Source organism: Erpetoichthys calabaricus, chromosome 13, assembly GCF_900747795.2.
Source record: "Erpetoichthys calabaricus chromosome 13, fErpCal1.3, whole genome shotgun sequence".
NCBI lineage: Eukaryota > Metazoa > Chordata > Cladistia > Polypteriformes > Polypteridae > Erpetoichthys > Erpetoichthys calabaricus.
In genome coordinates, this window is record NC_041406.2 from 49,369,495 (window position 1) to 49,387,254 (window position 17,760).

Here is a 17,760-nt window from a genome sequence, read left to right on the forward strand (position 1 = left end):
AAACTTTTGCCTCTGTGCACGACCACACACTCGGTATAAGAACAAGCCAGTTTCCCTTTCGGTTTGTGCACATCGATGATTTCCGCACATGTTCAGTCTCTCCCTGTGCAGCGTTAGAGAGAGAGCGCAAGAGAGAGGCACAGACAGACACCTGCACGCGCAGGAGAGAGAGAGACACACGCACACACACGCGAGAGAGACACATGCACACATGCGAGAGAGAGACACACGCGCACGCGCGCACACACACAAACTCACGCGAGAGAAAGAGAGACACACGCACACACACACACGCGAGAGAAAGAGAGACACACGCACGCACACATGTGCACACGCGAGAGAGAGACGCACGCGCACACACACGCGCACGAGAGAGACACACACGCGCACACGCACATGCACACGCACACACACACACACACACACACACACACACACACACACACACACACACACACACACACACACGCGCACACGCACATGCACACGCACACGCACACACACACACACACACACACACACACACACACACACACACACACACACACACACACACACACACACACACACACACACGTACGCGCGCGTGAGAGATACGTATGCCACAGTGGGCCAGCCACATAATCCACTGTAATCATGTTTTACAACAAAACAACAGAAAAATTTAACTGAAAAAATGAACTTAGCAACAAAAAATAGACTACGCTCACACTCGCAACTTGAAGTTCTTGTTGCCGATTGATGCGTTTTTTTTTTGGTTTTTTTTTGCGGTGGGACGTTGGATAATACAGAATGTTGGATAAGCAAAGGCTGGATAAGCAAAACTCTACTGTACTTTGTTTACTTCTACATAAAACACCTACTCCCATCAATGGATTTTTTGGATGATGTTGAGTGAAGCCATTTCATTTCCTGTCATCTGAAACCAGTGCTGGAAAGAAAAACAGCAGCACTGAGTGTTTGAGCAATTGTGGAAAATTTTTTAAACAGGTTTTGTGCTTTTTCAACAGCATGCATTGTATCCAATGGGCATAAATGTTTTTGGTCCATGGTGACCATTTCTCTAATTGTTTTGTGTTGATTCTCTCTGCTCTCTTAATGTTTGGGGGAAACTGCTTCAGGGCTAACACATATTCTCGGTATTTCCATCTTTAAAGTGTTTTACCCATCATCTAATACTACTAAGCAACATGAAGGTACAGTGGAACCTCGGTTCACAAACGTCTCGGTACACGTACAACTCGGTTTACGACCAAAACGTTCGCCAAACTTTTGCCTCGGTTCACGACCACACAATCGGTATACGAACAAGCCAGTTTCCCTTTCGGTTTGTGCGTGCCGATGATTTCCGCAAGTGTCGCATTATTCTCGGTCAGACGTGTGTGCGTGCTGTCGCTGTGAACTCTTTGTGCTCTATTTTATTTCCCTTCCGGGTCATACGCGTCGATTACTGTATTTAAGCACGTGTTCAGCCTCTCCCTGCTCACTGTTCTCAGTCAGACGTGCATGCTTTACCTGTGAATTCTTTGTGCTCTACAGTATTTCGTGTGCTTTTGCAGTTAACCATGGCTTCAAAGCAAGTGAAGAGTGGTGAGAAGAATGTGTTGCAATGTTACTTTTCTCTTTTTTTCAAATGTTTATTTTTTTCCATGTGCTTAAAACTCATTTAAAAAGAGTGTTTACAGCGATCGATCGGGTTGTAATGCTATTAGCATGAAATCCTGCAATGTTACTGTGTTGGTTGGCTTTTAAATAAAGTTCGGATTTGTTCAAATGTTCCTTTTTTTTCCCCCTGCGCTTAAAACTCATTAAAAAAAAAAAGTGTTTATACAGAGAATCGGATTGTAAGGCTATAGCACAAACTGCTGCAATGTGAGAGAGAGGGGGACTGCCATGCTGCCGAGAGAGAGAGAGAAAGAGAGAGAGAGAGAGAGAGAGAGAGAGAGAGCCTGCGTGTGCAGCTGAGAGAGAGAGAGAGAGAGAGAGAGAGAGAGAGAGAAGGGGGGTGGGGTTGTGCTCGCCTGTTGCTGAGAGAGAGAGAGAGAGAGAGCCTGCACGTGCAGGGAGCCTGGGTGTTTGTGTCAGTGTTATTCAATGTTTTCACATTAGTTTACTATTACACTGTGCATTCTATGGTGTAATTAACTATAATTTGTGTGTAGACATCCTCACAGGTGGCGCGGTGGTAGTGCTGCTGCTTTGCAGTAAGGAGGCTGTGGAAGATTGTGGGTTCACTTCCCAGTTCCTCCCTGTGTGGATAGCGCTTTGAGTACTGAGAAAAGCGCTATATAAATGTAATGAATTATTATTATTTATTATTATCTTTAAAAAAATATATTTACATTCAGTTCGTACGGTCTGGAACGGATTAATTGTATTTACATATAATCCTATGGGGGAAATTGCTTCGGTTCATGACCAAATCGGTTTACGACCAGAGTTTTGGAATAAATTATGGCTGTGAACCGAGGTTCCACTGTATTTTCATGTGCACAATCAGGTGATATGGGAGTTCCAGCTTAACACCTTCACAAGAAACTTAATTGCTGCACATTGTCGAGAGATCCTATAGAGAGGAGGTTAAACTTCTCACTGATATGTTGCAAGAACAACAGTCTCTACTTCAAGATCACAGTAGACTATGGACACGCGAAGGTGGTCAGGTGCTGACCGATATTAGCACAGCAGCTTTAAGTTCTTCTGGGTGCTCCATCTCTTATGGTTCATCAGAACCACCTGCTGTGAATTTTTGTAACCCAAAAAAGGAATTTGAAAGGGAAAACATGGATTCCAAAACAGTGTTGACTTGAATTTAATTGATTCATTAACAACTATAAACAAAAAATAAATAAGAACATTATGTCAAGTGTTTTAAAAACAAGAGTAGACCAAAACACAAAAATCATTTAATTAAAACAAATGAAATTGGTCAAGATTGCCTAATTAAAGATTTCTGGTAATGGTGGTCAAAATAATCTTTTTTGAAACCAAAAGCAATTATTGTAACATGCATACATAACTTTAAATGCAATGTGTGGAATGACCAGACTTAATCATTCTTCTCATCTGCTGTCTTTTCTTGGTGTTTTGCAGCTGCAATTGTCTTGACTACTGTTTTTGTCAAGTTGTCTCTCCACATGCCAGAATGGGACCTCAGCCAGACAAAAAGGAAAGCCTCCAAATACTGCCTAAGACACTGTTTGACCAGAGACACTTTTTATGTTTTGTATATTCTGTAATTTTTTTTTTTTGTTTTATTATAAGTTCAGGTTCATTTCAGATTCAAGTTTCTATTACCATATTTAACTATAAATTCATTAATTTTCTGAACCCCCTGCTTCCACTAGTGGACTGTGACACCATCAACTGTAAAGCAGGAACTGACCCTTAATATAACACCCCTGATGTACACACCACACTAGGAGTCTGCTGGCAACTTAACACGTCCATTTTCCCAGTATGAGAGAAAATTACAGAATCTAGGTGCTGCAGACTTGGAAGAAAAAGGTATAGAATCCATACAGAAAACTGGACCAGGAGTTGAACTCAGATCCTTGTGGTTCTTAGGCAATATTTAAAGTAAAATAAAATACAAATAGAAATAATAAAAGCACAATATCAGGGGAAACAACACAATAAACAGCAAAATGCAAAAATGTACAACAAACGGTGAAGTGATGATTTTTTTTTCTTTGTCTGTGTTAAAGAAAGCAGATGTAAAACTAGACTTCTACCTTGCTCACTAATGGCTAGCTTTGAGATAAATATTTTTTAAACCTGATAGACACTGATTTTTTTTTTTCCCATTTAGATATTTTTCTTGTTCCTCCAGAGGCTTTCAGATTAAATTATTTTACTAATGCTCAATGACATCAAACTGGGATAAAAAATGGATGGGCAGATGCTTTTATTTTTACATTTTTCAAATTTTACCTAAACTGTCTCTGATTTTTGTAGTTACTTACTAAAACTTTAGATGCTGTGGTAATGTTCTTGGTTTTTGTTTCCAGCTGATTGTTAATATTTGTGTTAAAGCCATGTGCTGGTGACTGGGATCTATGAATGCAAATGCCTTCTTTCAAGGTAATCCTCTTATATGTGGCTTATAACTAATGCCTCAAACTGTAAAGCACATCTCTTTAATGTGAGTACTGCTTCCTCACAGTTTCAGGTTCAAATCCCAGCCTACTTATTCTCTTTTTAGAATCTGGATGTTCCTCATATGCCTAAGTGAATGTTCTCCAGATGCCCTGGTTTCCTTCTACATCCCACAAATATGCCTTTGAAAGTGACTAGAGACTCTACATTGGCCAAATACAGTATGAGTGAGAGTGGGTGTGTGTATGAGTGTGCCTTGAAATGAGTTAGAGTCCCATCAAGAATTGGATCTGGTGTTGCACCTAGTACACTACAAGGACAGGCTCCAGCTTTCTGTGACCCTCTATGAAAAAAATCAGGTTGGATGGTCAAAGTACAAGTACCATACCCTAAATCAAAATACTGTCGATCACCTTTGTAAATGGACCTTACTGAAAAATCTCTTCTATGCAATTGCATATTCAGGTTTTAAATTGCATTTTTAGGGGATATTTAATCATATTTTGTTTAAAACTGTTAACCTTAACAGTTGCAGAACACTAGAGTTACAGAACACATACACACAATTGGTATGTTTAAATGACATTATAATGTGTGATATTATGTCATATGCAACTATGATATGTGGAGTTTTTCTCAAGACTTTTTTCCACAAAGTTTCAGGATATGAGAACACAGAAACATGAGTAAAGAGTACATTAGGTAAGGTGATTTGTGTTTTTTATTGAAGCAGCATGAAGTTATGTAATTTAATATACTCTTGTTTTTATATGGCACCCGACAGTGTTGACATGTTGTTCAGACACACTATACTCTATACATGTGATAATACTATTACTAGCATCTACATTTATTTTAGCCTTGTTTGTATGTGGGCATACAAGACATGCTGCTTCTCTTTAGGAGTACCACTGAACTAACTGTGTACACAATGGAGTCATGGATACATGCATGACAACGTATGTTAAATAATGCTCTTCACAGTCAATAGTATAAATATTATTTTCAGCAATGTGACAGAATACAGTGTAGCATTTATTTACATGTTTATAATACTGGAGTTCCCACATGCCTATTTATTTAAAATTTCTAGCACATTGGTTATTTAAGAGATTGTAAAATAAAGATAAAGTGTTATTTCTGTATGTAACCACATCTTTAGATTGTTATCCATAATTGTGCTCTAATAAAACATCACTATGATTTATGTTTTACATGGTTCTTCACACATATATGCGATTTTTGTTATGTTTACATATACACACACAGATTAAGTTTGCATTTATACAAACATCTAAAAGAATTTAGCTTGTAATGAGCTCTTTTAAAATGTAACATTTAGAAACCTACATACAGTTGAAGACCAGGCACAATCTATATTATATAAACAAGAACTTGCTGGAATATTCTGGTTCCAAAAAGAAAGAGAGAAAGAGAAGAAAAAGTGTATATATGGAACTGTAACATTTATTAAACTAATTTTTGTAAATAATCATTCTATTAAGATGATAATGACAGCTTGCTGCTACTTGCTGGATTACCCATGGACTGTGTGTCTATTAAAATGCTTTAAAATCTTGAGCCCAGTTTTGTTGGAAGTCATGGAGCCATCCATCCTTTGGGCATTTCCCTGAATCAAGCCACTTGGTCAACCTGAGACCTAACACCTAAGCCACGTAAAAAAAAGCTGTCTTTATTCCTGTTGCACAAGGGAGTTGTTTGATGGTGTTGTCCTGCTGCCTGCACTGTTTATTTCAAGTAGTTAAATTAGCATAAAAATATAACAAGGTTCTATTTTTTTCTCTAGTGTTTGAAAGTTTTGTTAAGATGCAAGATAAAATAACCTGTTTATCAGGAAACATGTATCCCATGCAAACTATATACAATTCTGGTTCATTTTCATTATGACCCAAGCATCTTGGGCCTAATCCAGGTCATCACAGATCAACAAGCCAAGGAATCTGCAGAAGGCAACAATGTCTACTCTTGCTCTATGAGCTGAATGTGCAGCCTCATCATTGTTTCTGATAAGCCCAATCAATGCTGCGTCATTGGTGTATTTGATGATGTGGTTGTTTTTTGTATTTTGCTTTAGTCATGGTTAATAGGCGAGTACCCCTGGGGGCTGATGCAGCAGTCAGTCTTCAGGAACTCCAGCTTTTAAAATCTGATAAATGGAAGCTTTGCTGCCATTCTTGACCACCTATGGCATATCCATTTGGAAACTCACTATCCAGCAGTACATGAGTTATAAAATCAGATTTATGTCTAATCTTCAATATTATCTTAGAAAGAATAATTACGATAAATGCAGATTTATAACTGGTAAATAACATCCTAAAACAGATCTGCTCTTAAGGCCCTCGGTAGATATAGCCATCCATGGACTGCTTAGTCTGATATAGACATAGAAGTAGGTCTATAAAGATCAGAAAATGAGCATTCCTAAACACTGCAGGAATTTATATAAGAGTGCCACTGGAAAGTAGCCAATTAGCAATGTTACCTTGACTATTTTAAATGATATACCATTGTGTTTGGCAAAAGGAGATAGTGTTATATTAAACATGAATCTAAATGCAGGATGTATTTAATCAGTGACATTTTTGAGGAAACAGAGATACTTTGTATGTTGCAGGGGACAAATGCTGCCTATTAAACAGGTTCTCGTTTCTTACTCAAGTGTAGGCCCACAAACACAACGAAGCACAAGGCACTCAAACATAATGATATAAAGCTTAACTTGACTGATAATGATGAATTAGTCTTGTTAAAAATCCAGTTCTTAAGTTATATCACATCAACAGGCCAAATATTTCAGATACAACAGGATCATACAGTAGATAACTTTATTTATTGTTGCTGAGCTCTTGGACCTTCCTCTGTGTTTAGATGACATTGTTCAGAAAAGGGTCACAAGGTTGGATAGCTTGATAAATTCGAAGAAGACAGCTCTATGATGTTAATTATTGTGATAGCGAGACAGTCAGTTAGCAGGATGGTGTATTACCTGCTCTTTTTGCCGTGTTATTCTAATGTAGTTTACAAATATTAGCCCAATAAACAGTACAACACCTTATACATCACTTTTCTCTGCTTCTGTCTGTATCCAGAATATTCTAGTAAATTCTTGGTTATGTAAAAGATTTTGTGGTGTGTCTGATTTTGTAGTTTGTCATTGGATATTTTCACTTGAAATCTGCTCTGTTTTACAATTCAAAGAATTTTTATTAAATAATACATTTTATCTACTAGAAGCTGACTTTTCTTAAATGTGAGCATAAGTGTAAGGTAAATCAATGTGTAAATATGTAAATACAGCAAAAAATCACATACACAGTATGTCTGCATAACCAACTAAAGTATACATTACAGTGATGTACTGATTGTTTATCACTTTCCATTACACATACAATAAGTGTTAAAAACCTCCAAAAGCCTGCTAATCCGTATTCATTCCAGTTATAAATTTTACCATTTTGAAAGTGTGCCACTATAAGATTTTTCAATACATACCTGATATTTTACCACCAAACCAGTTCAACATTTTACAAGAAACATGATACCTATGTCCTTTGTTGACCTTTGTAGAATAAATGCAGACATGACAAAACTGACATGTTAATAAATCATATAAAGAAAAAAAAAAGTTCAATTTAACACCATTGTTCTGCGGTAGATACAAGACTCCTAAAAGGTAGTGGCTGCAATTAATGACAACAAATGGCTTCTTTTTTTTCAGAAAACATGTTTGTTTAAATTGTAACTTTATCCAAAGCAACTTACACATTGCAAGTGCCCATATATTTATTGATACTTGTAGACTTAAAGCCCTGGCAGTTCAAGTAAGCTGATCTGGGTCCCAACAACACTCCTGTTCTCACATGTATTAAGTCATGAAACAGCTCGCAACCCTCCCAGGCAGACATGTGATCCAGTCCCACCCTCCGGAAATGACCATCTATCTGTCGCAACCAGGTGTTACGTGGGCATCGCCTTGGCTTGGTCCAGCCACTCAGGTCTTCAATAATGAGGATCCTTTGAGCCAGATCAAACCTTGGGAATCGTGCCATAAGTGCTGTAACTGATACTCCCTCATGATACAGGTAATGTGCCTCATTCAGGACTCCGTGAGCAACTGCTCATTCGACACAAAGTCAAACCAACGGTACACAAGGATTCTGCAAAGAGACACTGAAGGAGTCCAGTCTTCATCTCAGGTCACTGGATACTGTCCACGTCTCTCAATCATACAGCAAAACAGGAAGCACCAGGACTCTAAAGACTTGGACCTTCATCCTTTTGCAAAGATATCAGGAGCATCACACACCCCTTTCCAGCAACCTCATGACGCCCCCTGCTCTCCCAATCAGTCTACTGTCTTCATAGGAAGAGTCACCAGAGGCATGAATGTCATTGCTGAGATATGTTAACCTCTCAACAAGGTCGACATTCTCTCCGCAGACAGATAAACTTCTGATGACTGTGCCCAAGAGGTCATTAAAGGCCTGGATCTTAATTTTTATCCAGGACACTCACAAGCCCAGACACTTAGACGCCTCATTCAGTCTCTCAATAGCTTCAATCAGAGCCTCCACTGACAAACCCCAGAATCAAGTTGAAAAAAAGCAGAGGTTCTTTCTCCACTCTGCACAGCACTCACAGTACCAGTGTACAGGCCTGCTATGACATCCAGCAACTTTCGGGAGCTCCTGTGAAGTCTCAGGATGTCCCACAGGGCAGCTTGATCAACTGAGTCGAACACTTTACAGATATCAATAAAGGCTTCAAAGAAACTCTGCCAATAATCGTGTATTAGTGCTCAATGATAACCCTCAGTGCCAGGTTGTGGCTGATGGTAGACTTTTTAGACATAAAACCAGACTACTCCAGTTGCTTTCAGGTGAACAAGTGATCTTGGATCCTATTGAGGATGACCCTAGCAAGGACCTTATCCAGCACCAAGAGCACTGTTATCCCACCATACAGTAGTTGCTACAATCCAAGCGATCACCCCTTCCTTTCCAGATAGGTACAATAAGTCCTATTTTCCAGTAAGCTGGGATGATGCCCGCCTCCCATATGGAAGCAATGCCAGAAGGACAGCCTTATTACCACCAGCCTGGAAAAGTTCACCCTAGTTACAGTACCACAGATCCCTGCAGCCTTCCTTACCCACAGCTAGTTCACCACCTGTGCAATCTCACTGAGATTGGGTGGTTCACATATAATTGGAGGATCAGCCTCAAAAACCGTGGACCCAGAAATGTCCAACATCCTAGCTGGAGGATCCATTTAAACAGCTGCTGAAAGTAGCCAGCCCAACAGGTTACAACTGCAGTGTAATCCGTAAGGACCGTTCCATCACCGGCCCTGACTGTGACTATCCGAGGAACTGATTCGGATGAGTGTAATGCTTTGATTCCTCTGTAAGCAGGACGTGGGTCACTAGACCATAGATGGTGTGTCACTTGCTTACAGATTCCTGTAACAAATGCCTCCTTATCTGCCAACATATGCATGCTGTTCCAGAATTTTACCAATGAACTATAAAGGTCAAGGCAATAAAATCACCATGTTAAGCATGCAAGAATTAAAACAGATTTATGTAAGTCCTTAAAGCAGACTTACACTTTGAGATTAAAGGGTCCTTTTCTATCAATCGGTGTCAAAAAAGCCAAATTAAATCAACCGTTATTCAATGTTGTGTAATAATAAAATGTGAAAACTTCCAAGGGGTGAATAAGTTTTATAGGCTCTGTGTACACAAGCACACACGCACAAATATATATAACTGTATACCACTTTAAATTTAGAGAAAAGCCAAGCAAAATGACACCTTTTATTGGCTTCTTCAGGCAAGATGAAGGGGCCTGAGTTGCCTCAAAAGCTTGCATATTGTAATCTTTTTAGTTAGCCAATAAAAGGTGTCATTTTGCTTGCCTTTTCTCTACATTCATAATGGCTAACACGGTACAACACCCTAGTACCACTTTAAATTAGTCAGCTTTGCAAGGTTAGCTAAGTAAACAAAGGGATTTGCCTGAGATAGCGGAATGCAGACGGTGGGAAATTCTATACCCCCTCTTGAAACAATCAATCCAGCTATTCTCCTTCTGCCTTATTATCTGCCTTATTAGAATTTAGAGGTATATCAATTAAAAACTTTCCAGTTTTTTTTTTTGCAGAACACTTCAATAACTACACTTATTCACATAAAATGAATTTAGAGTTACCAATTAATCTACCAAAAATCAGACGTGGAGAAAAGCCCCACAGGACATATAATATCCACACAGGCATTTTCCTAATAATGATACAATGAAGCTGCGCTAACCACTTCTTTGGAAAGTATTGAAGATAAGATAAAACTGACATTCAATAAAAGACCCAACCCGTACATTACGAGATATGATGAACTGCGAAGTCCTACCATACCATTAACTTTGATTCAGATGGGTTAAAGTTGATGCTGTTTTTATTCCGTTCCATGACCGGACTGAGCGCTCTTGCTTGGCGGCTCTTTACTGGCCTCTGCTGGCGGCTGCGCTCCCTGCCATTTCTATTGTCAATGAAAGACTAAGAAATACAGTATATCTCGTGATTACTTGAAAAAAACAGAAGGGGGAAAGCAGACAGTCATGTGATTGAGAAGGAACATCAGCTGACTTTTTTTATTTTGAAAGCACTTGAAGCGATTGCCCTGAGACCTTCGGAAGCCGGCAGAGCAGCAGTTGCACAAGTAAACGAAGCGGTAAGCGATTGGTTTAGGCTGGTAAAGCTGATTGTATGGGGGAAGTATAAAAATTAATGTTATTGTACTTAGTACATGTGCTCCCTTTTCTAGTTATTAGCAGAAGTGAGAATGGTTCGTGTGTTGACACATAAGTGAACGCGCTTATTTATTTCGAACTCGTTTAGTTAAACGTGAATGACAGCTATTGTTGACACGCGTTTGCTGTTAATTTCGGGCAAGACGTACGGGTTCTGATCAGGCAGATAGCTGCAACACACTCGTTTGATCACAGTCACGTCGCAATGTGTTGATCACTTTAGCCTGAGACCTGCAAGCAGACTTCCCCCATCTCATTGAAACACTTCGACAAATCGTGCACAATCATTCTCAATCCCACTTAATCCAGTTCAAGGTGACCATGGGGCCAAAGCCTATTCTGACAGCACTACGCACAAGGCAGGAAACTGCTGTAGAGAGGGTGCTAGTTTAGACTTGCCAGTTAATCAGACCTCGGTGTCTTTCAGAATCTGGGCTGAAAACTGGAATACCATGACTAAAAGCCCATAAAGACAAATGGAAAGAACTTGCATAGATTAAAGCCGTTTCTTTAAAGACATTTGGCCACAAGCACTGTGCTACCATGCTGTTCCTCTGCATGGTAGTGGCATTAACCACTGTACTGCCCAAGCATATTATCTTTATTTCAAGTTTTCTTCAACCATTCCTCATATCCTGTCACAACATAGTGCCTGATCAGGTTTGGTTTCTCCATTAACCAGGTTCTTTTTTTCTCTGGTGGAGATCTGTACATAGCGGGGATGCAAACTTGTGTCACCACTTAATGCAGAGTCTGGTACACCAGCATACATATACAATGAACTGGGCACTGTCATGGATTTATGGAGGAGTCCATATAGCTGTAAAATAGGCCAGTGACAACAACCCATAACAAGAAAAATGGTTGTGTAAAATGAATAAATGGTGAAGTTAGAAAATAGATTTATCAATTTTATTTTATATAGTGCATTTCAGAGGAAGAACCTCCACAAGTTGCTATAGAAACTGGAAAATGAATACAAGATAACATAAGAAAAGAATTTGGTTTGCAAGGGGCTATGAATGAAAGGTAAATGACTAGCTAACAACAGAAGGTGTGAAACAAATAGCTATAATGTGTTTGGAGGAAAGTTTTGGCAACTCTAATGTCAAATTTTAGGAAGCAAAAGAGAAGTTCCGCCTTTATCCCTGATTTGGGAGAGTCTGTGCTAAAAACCAAAATTAGTGTTTTCAGTGAGTATCCAAAATCTCAGAAAGTGTTGGAAAAGAATCATGGGTAATGGAACAAATATGTAATGTTACATTAACGTAACTAAATATGTGCAGAAAATCTGCATACAAAGCACCATTGGATATAGAAAATACCACTATTGCTTGTGTAAAGATTAAGAGTTTAACTAGAAATTTCAGGAAATGCATACTTGTAAATCTGGTTGAAACAAAGTAAATCATTGATGAATCTGTGCTTGCAGGTGAAGGGAAAAACACAGCCCCTTTAAGATTATGTATATAGTCTCACATACCTTAAGAGAGTTCCAGAGAGCTGATGTCATTCAATAAACCTAGAGTGGTGATTCATATCTTCTGGAGAGTGACAAATCTCTGCTGTTATGAAATTCATAAGGGATATTTCCCTAACATGGCTGTAGTCTTTTTCTATTAATGTATGGCCAGGTGGCTGATATCTCTTTCCAGTGTTCATTTTGTTGTTCTATCAATTAGTACACCCATCTTACCTTGTAGCCCAATTTAGAGTCTATGTGCGTGCTAGAGTCTGTCCTGGCAACGCTGTGCATCCAGGGCAATGAACTGGGATGAGATACCAGTCCATCTTACTAATTGACATATTTTTGGAAAATAAAAGGAAAACTAGAGTACCCTAAGGAAAACCCATATTGATGAAGGAAAATATGCAAACTCTACATGGACAATGATTGGGTCTGGATTTAAAACCAGTATCCTGAAGCTGTGAGACAGCAGTGGTACATACTGCTCCACCAATTCAAAGACCTTGCTTATTAATTAGTAGTTGTTAGATAACACTTTTTCTTTAATTACTGTTTGGATGACACATGCCGCATTGTTTTAATTTTAGTTGCCAGCTGTTCTTAATTTCAAGTAGTAACAAATCTATCCTTCAATGGGTATATAGCAGGAACCAGCCAGGGGTGCAACAGTAGTCTAGTAACCAGGGTGATCATTTGGTGTGATTATTCAAGGTTCAGAGATAAATTATAAAATATATCCAAAAACATATTCGAAAGGTTATTTAAAAAATAAAAACAAAAAAAACTTTAGAAAAATATTCATCAGCAGTGTTACATTAATAAATATAAGGTAGAAATATATCAAAATCATGGAAAAACATATTTCAGTATCTCTTATGCATTGACTGCCAAAGCTTATAAGTGAGGTGCTTCTGAACAAGAAAGATGGGCTTGTATGTTTGCTTTGTTTCCTCTTAATCGTGCCTATGATGAAAGGCAGAATGCCTTCTGGCATGTTATGGGCAAACCATGGCAGCCAGCTTTGCTGTTTGGGCAGTTGAAAGCTAAAAGACAGATGTTTGCATCTTGTCATCTGCATCACAGAGACAGATCATTGGGAATGCCAAAAAGACATGAAAGAGAGTATATGGAGCATGTTTGAGGCCATGGTTTGGTCCAGACAGTTGTTTTTATTGTTAATAGAAGCAGATGCTTAGTGCAAATCCTATTTGCCTTGTCCCTAATAATGTTTCTGAAGATATCCAAAAGGAAGCAGAACTGCGTATAAATACATGCATTCTATGCATTACCAGAAAATATGATGCTGAATTTCAAATAGTAAATGCTCTTTACAGTAACTAGTACAGTTTCCATTCTTTTTAAATGTATGATTTTTGTGAAGCAATCCCTGAGGGGCTTCATCTGATTTGTCATGTATCCCTTTCTACAAGTACAGTCAAGCTACTAGATACCAAATTGTTTCTTTTATGTTTATTTCAGTATGTGCCCTCAACCGCACACATGCTGGAGGGTTTGATCAAGCAATCACAACTACCTAGAAGTAAGGCCCTAATTGCATATTAAATACACTTTACAAACAAATGAACAGACCACAAAGTTATATCCTACAGTGTAATTTCTAAATCTTAACTTCAGTTACATCAGTGCCTATTCCTGTATATCTCAAAATTTACATGTCCATATATGTTTGGGGATCTTACAGTGTTAAAAGACGTCTTCCTCACAAACTCTTCCATCACTGAATGAGCCAGAGTAAGCCGTTCAAACACACTTCTACAAGGCCATGATTTTCCTTCTCCAGCAAGACTGTGTCACTGAACATCTTGTTATATGGAACCTACCATATCTGTGCAAAGTGCCGTGACTTACTTGGCCTTGCTTTGACTTGCATTTAGAGATTTAAAAGCCAATTCTATATTTAAGAACTATATTTCTGTTAATTAGATATCTATCTTATGCAATGTGTGCATTATTTGTTTTGTACACAGTTTTTTTCATTAGTATTTTTATCTTTTATTATTTTTTTTCTTGTAACAATTTCTTTGATATCTTGTAAAGCACGTTAAGCTACATTCTTTGTATGAAAATGTGCTATAGAAATAAATGTTATTGCAGTAAAGTCCCTCATTATCTACAGCAGAGACACGTGATTTATCATTTTAAAAAAGATTGCAATCTGCTACTTCAGCCATTTTATGAGTCCCTAGAATGTTGCAAGAATCTTAAAATTGCTGTTTTTTTATCTTGACTTGAATGCCTTTTGTGCCATCCACATGGGATAACAGCATTTCTTGAAAAAATACCTTAATAGTTTGCATATTAATTATTTTCCTCTATTATTCACTGAATTATTAATTATGGTGCTATAATATTGTAAATTAATTTTGAAATGTCCCAAGAGCTCTTGGGACGTGGAATGTCACCTCTCTGAAGGGGAAGGAGCCTGAGCTAGTGCGCGAAGTTGAGAGGTTCCGGCTAGATATAGTCGGACTCACCTCGACGCACAGCTTGGACTCTGGAACCAATCTCCTTGAGAGGGGCTGGACTCTGTACCACTCTGGAGTTGCCCCCGGTGAGAGGCGCCGAGCAGGTGTGGGTATACTTATTGCCCCCCAACTTGGAGCCTGTACATTGGGGTTTACCCCAGTGGACGAGAGGGTAGCCTCCCTTCGCCTTTGGGTGGGGGGACGGGTCCTAACTGTTGTTTGTGCGTATGCACCGAACAGCAGTTCGGAGTACCCACCCTTTTTGGAGTCCCTGGAGGGGGTGCTAGAGGGCATACCTTCTGGGGACTCCCTCGTTCTGCTGGGAGACTTCAATGCTCACGTGGGCAATGACAGTGAGACCTGGAAGGGCGTGATTGGGAGGAATGGCCCCCCCGATCTGAACCCGAGCGGTGTTTTGTTATTGGACTTCTGTGCTCGTCACGGATTGTCCATAACGAACACCATGTTCAAGCATAGGGGTGTTCATATGTGCACTTGGCACCAGGACACCCTAGGCCTCAGTTCGATGATCGACTTTGTGGTCGTGTCGTCGGACTTGCGGCCACATGTCTTGGACACTCGGGTGAAGAGAGGGGCGGAGCTATCAACTGATCACCACCTGGTGGTGAGTTGGCTTCGATGGTGGGGGAGGATGCCGGTCAGGCGTGGTAGGCCCAAACGTGTTGTGAGGGTCTGCTGGGAACGTCTGGCAGAGCCCCCTGTCAGAAGTAGCTTCAACTCCCACCTCCGGCAGAACTTCGACCACATCCCGAGGGAGGTGGGGGACATTGAGTCCGAATGGGCCATGTTCTGTGCCTCTATTGTTGAGGCAGCTGACCGGAGCTGTGGCCGTAAGGTGGTCGGTACCTGTCGTGGCAGCAATCCTCGAACCCGTTGGTGGACACCGGCGGTGAAGGATGCCGTCAAGCTGAAGAAGGAGTCCTACAGGACCCTTTTGTCCTGTGGGACCCCGGAGGCAGCTGATAGGTACCGGCAGGCCAAGCGGAATGCGGCTTTGGTGGTTGCTGAGGCAAAAACTCGGGCGTGGGAGGAGTTTGGGGAGGCCATGGAGAACGACTTTCGGATGGCTTCGAGGAGATTCTGGTCCACCATCCGGCGTCTCAGGAAGGGGAAGCAGTGCAGTGTCAACACTGTATATGGTGGGGATGGTGCGCTGCTGACCTCGACTCGGGACGTTGTGGGTCGGTGGGGGGAGTACTTCGAAGACCTCCTCAATCCCATTAACATGCTTTCCAATGAGGAAGCAGAGCCTGGGGACTCAGAGGTGGGCTCCCCCATCTCTGGGACTGAGGTCACCGAGGTGGTCAAAAAACTCCTTGGTGGCAGGGCCCCGGGGGTGGATGAGATACGCCCTGAGTTCCTCAAGGTTCTGGATGTTGTAGGACTGTCTTGGCTGACACGCCTCTGCAACATCGCATGGACATCAGGGACAGTGCCTCTGGATTGGCAGACCGGGGTGGTGGTCACCCTCTTTAAGAAGGGGGATCGGAGGGTGTGTTCCAACTACAGAGGGATCACACTCCTCAGCCTCCCTGGAAAAGTCTATTCAGGGGTCCTGGAGAGGAGGGTCCGTCGGATAGTCGAGCCTCGGATTCAGGAGGAAGAGTGTGGTTTTCGTCCTGGTCGCGGAACAGTGGACCAGCTCTATACCCTTAGCAGGGTCCTGGAGGGTGCATGGGAGTTTGCCCAACCAGTCTACATGTGTTTTGTGGACTTGGAAAAGGCATTCGACCGTGTCCCTCGGGGAATCCTGTGGGGGGTACTCCGAGAGTATGGGGTACCGGCCCCCCTGATAAGGGCTGTTCAGTCCCTGTACGATCGGTGCCAGAGCTTGGTCCGCATTGCCAGCAGTAAGTCGAACCCGTTTCCGGTGAGAGTTGGACTCCGCCAGGGCTGCCCTTTGTCACCGATTCTGTTCATAACTTTTATGGGCAGAATTTCTAGGCGCAGCCAGGGCGTTGAGGGGGTCCGGTTTGGTGGGCTCAGGATTGAGTCACTGCTTTTTGCAGATGATGTTGTCCTGTTTTTGTTCATCAGGCCATGATCTTCAGCTCTCTCTGGATCGGTTCGCAGCCGAGTGTGAAGCGGCTGGGATGAGAATCAGCACCTCCAAATCCGAGACCATGGTCCTCAGCCGGAAAAGGGTGGAGTGCCCTCTCAGGGTTGGTAGCGAGATCCTGCCCCAAGTGGAGGAGTTTAAGTATCTCGGGGTCTTGTTCACGAGTGAGGGAAGAATGGAGCGTGAGATCGACAGGCGGATCGGTGCGGGCGCTGCATCGGTCTGTCGTGGTGAAAAAGGAGCTGAGCCGCAAGGCGAAGCTCTCAATTTACCAGTCGATCTATGTTCCTACCCTCACCTATGGTCATGAGCTATGGGTAGTGACCGAAAGAACGAGATCGCAAATACAAGCGGCTGAAATGAGTTTCCTCCGCAGGGTGTCTGGGCTTTCCCTTAAAGATAGGGTGAAAAGCTCAGTCATCCGGGAGGGGCTCAGAGTAGAGCCGCTGCTCCTCCGCATCGAGAGGAGTCAGATGAGGTGGCTCGGGCATCTGATCAGGATGCCTCCTGGACGCCTCCCTGGTGAGGTGTTCCGGGCACGTCTAACCGGGAGGAGGCCCCGGGGAAGACCCAGGACACGCTGGAGGGACTATGTCTCTCGACTGGCCTGGGAACGCCTTGGGATTCTCCCGGAAGAGCTAGAAGAAGTGGCTGGGGAGAGGGAAGTCTGGGCATCTCTGCTCAAGCTGCTGCCCCCGCGACCCGACCTCGGATAAGCGGGAGACAATGGATGGATGGATGAATTTTGAAATGTGACAGAGTGCTATACATCTAATGTTCGACTCAATAGGTTAC

The 17,760-nt window shown here is 41.5% G+C and overlaps 1 protein-coding gene across 1 annotated transcript in view; it reads left to right on the plus strand.

The window, feature by feature from the left end:
• The first annotated feature begins 10,761 nt into the window (after window positions 1-10,761).
• Window positions 10,762-17,760, plus strand: part of cpvl (carboxypeptidase vitellogenic like) — a 141,185-nt gene continuing 134,186 nt past the window's right edge. Inside the window, exon 1 of the mRNA XM_051935769.1 lies at window positions 10,762-10,852. The gene's annotated coding sequence lies outside the window, so the exon portion shown is untranslated. The remainder of the gene's footprint in view (window positions 10,853-17,760) is intronic.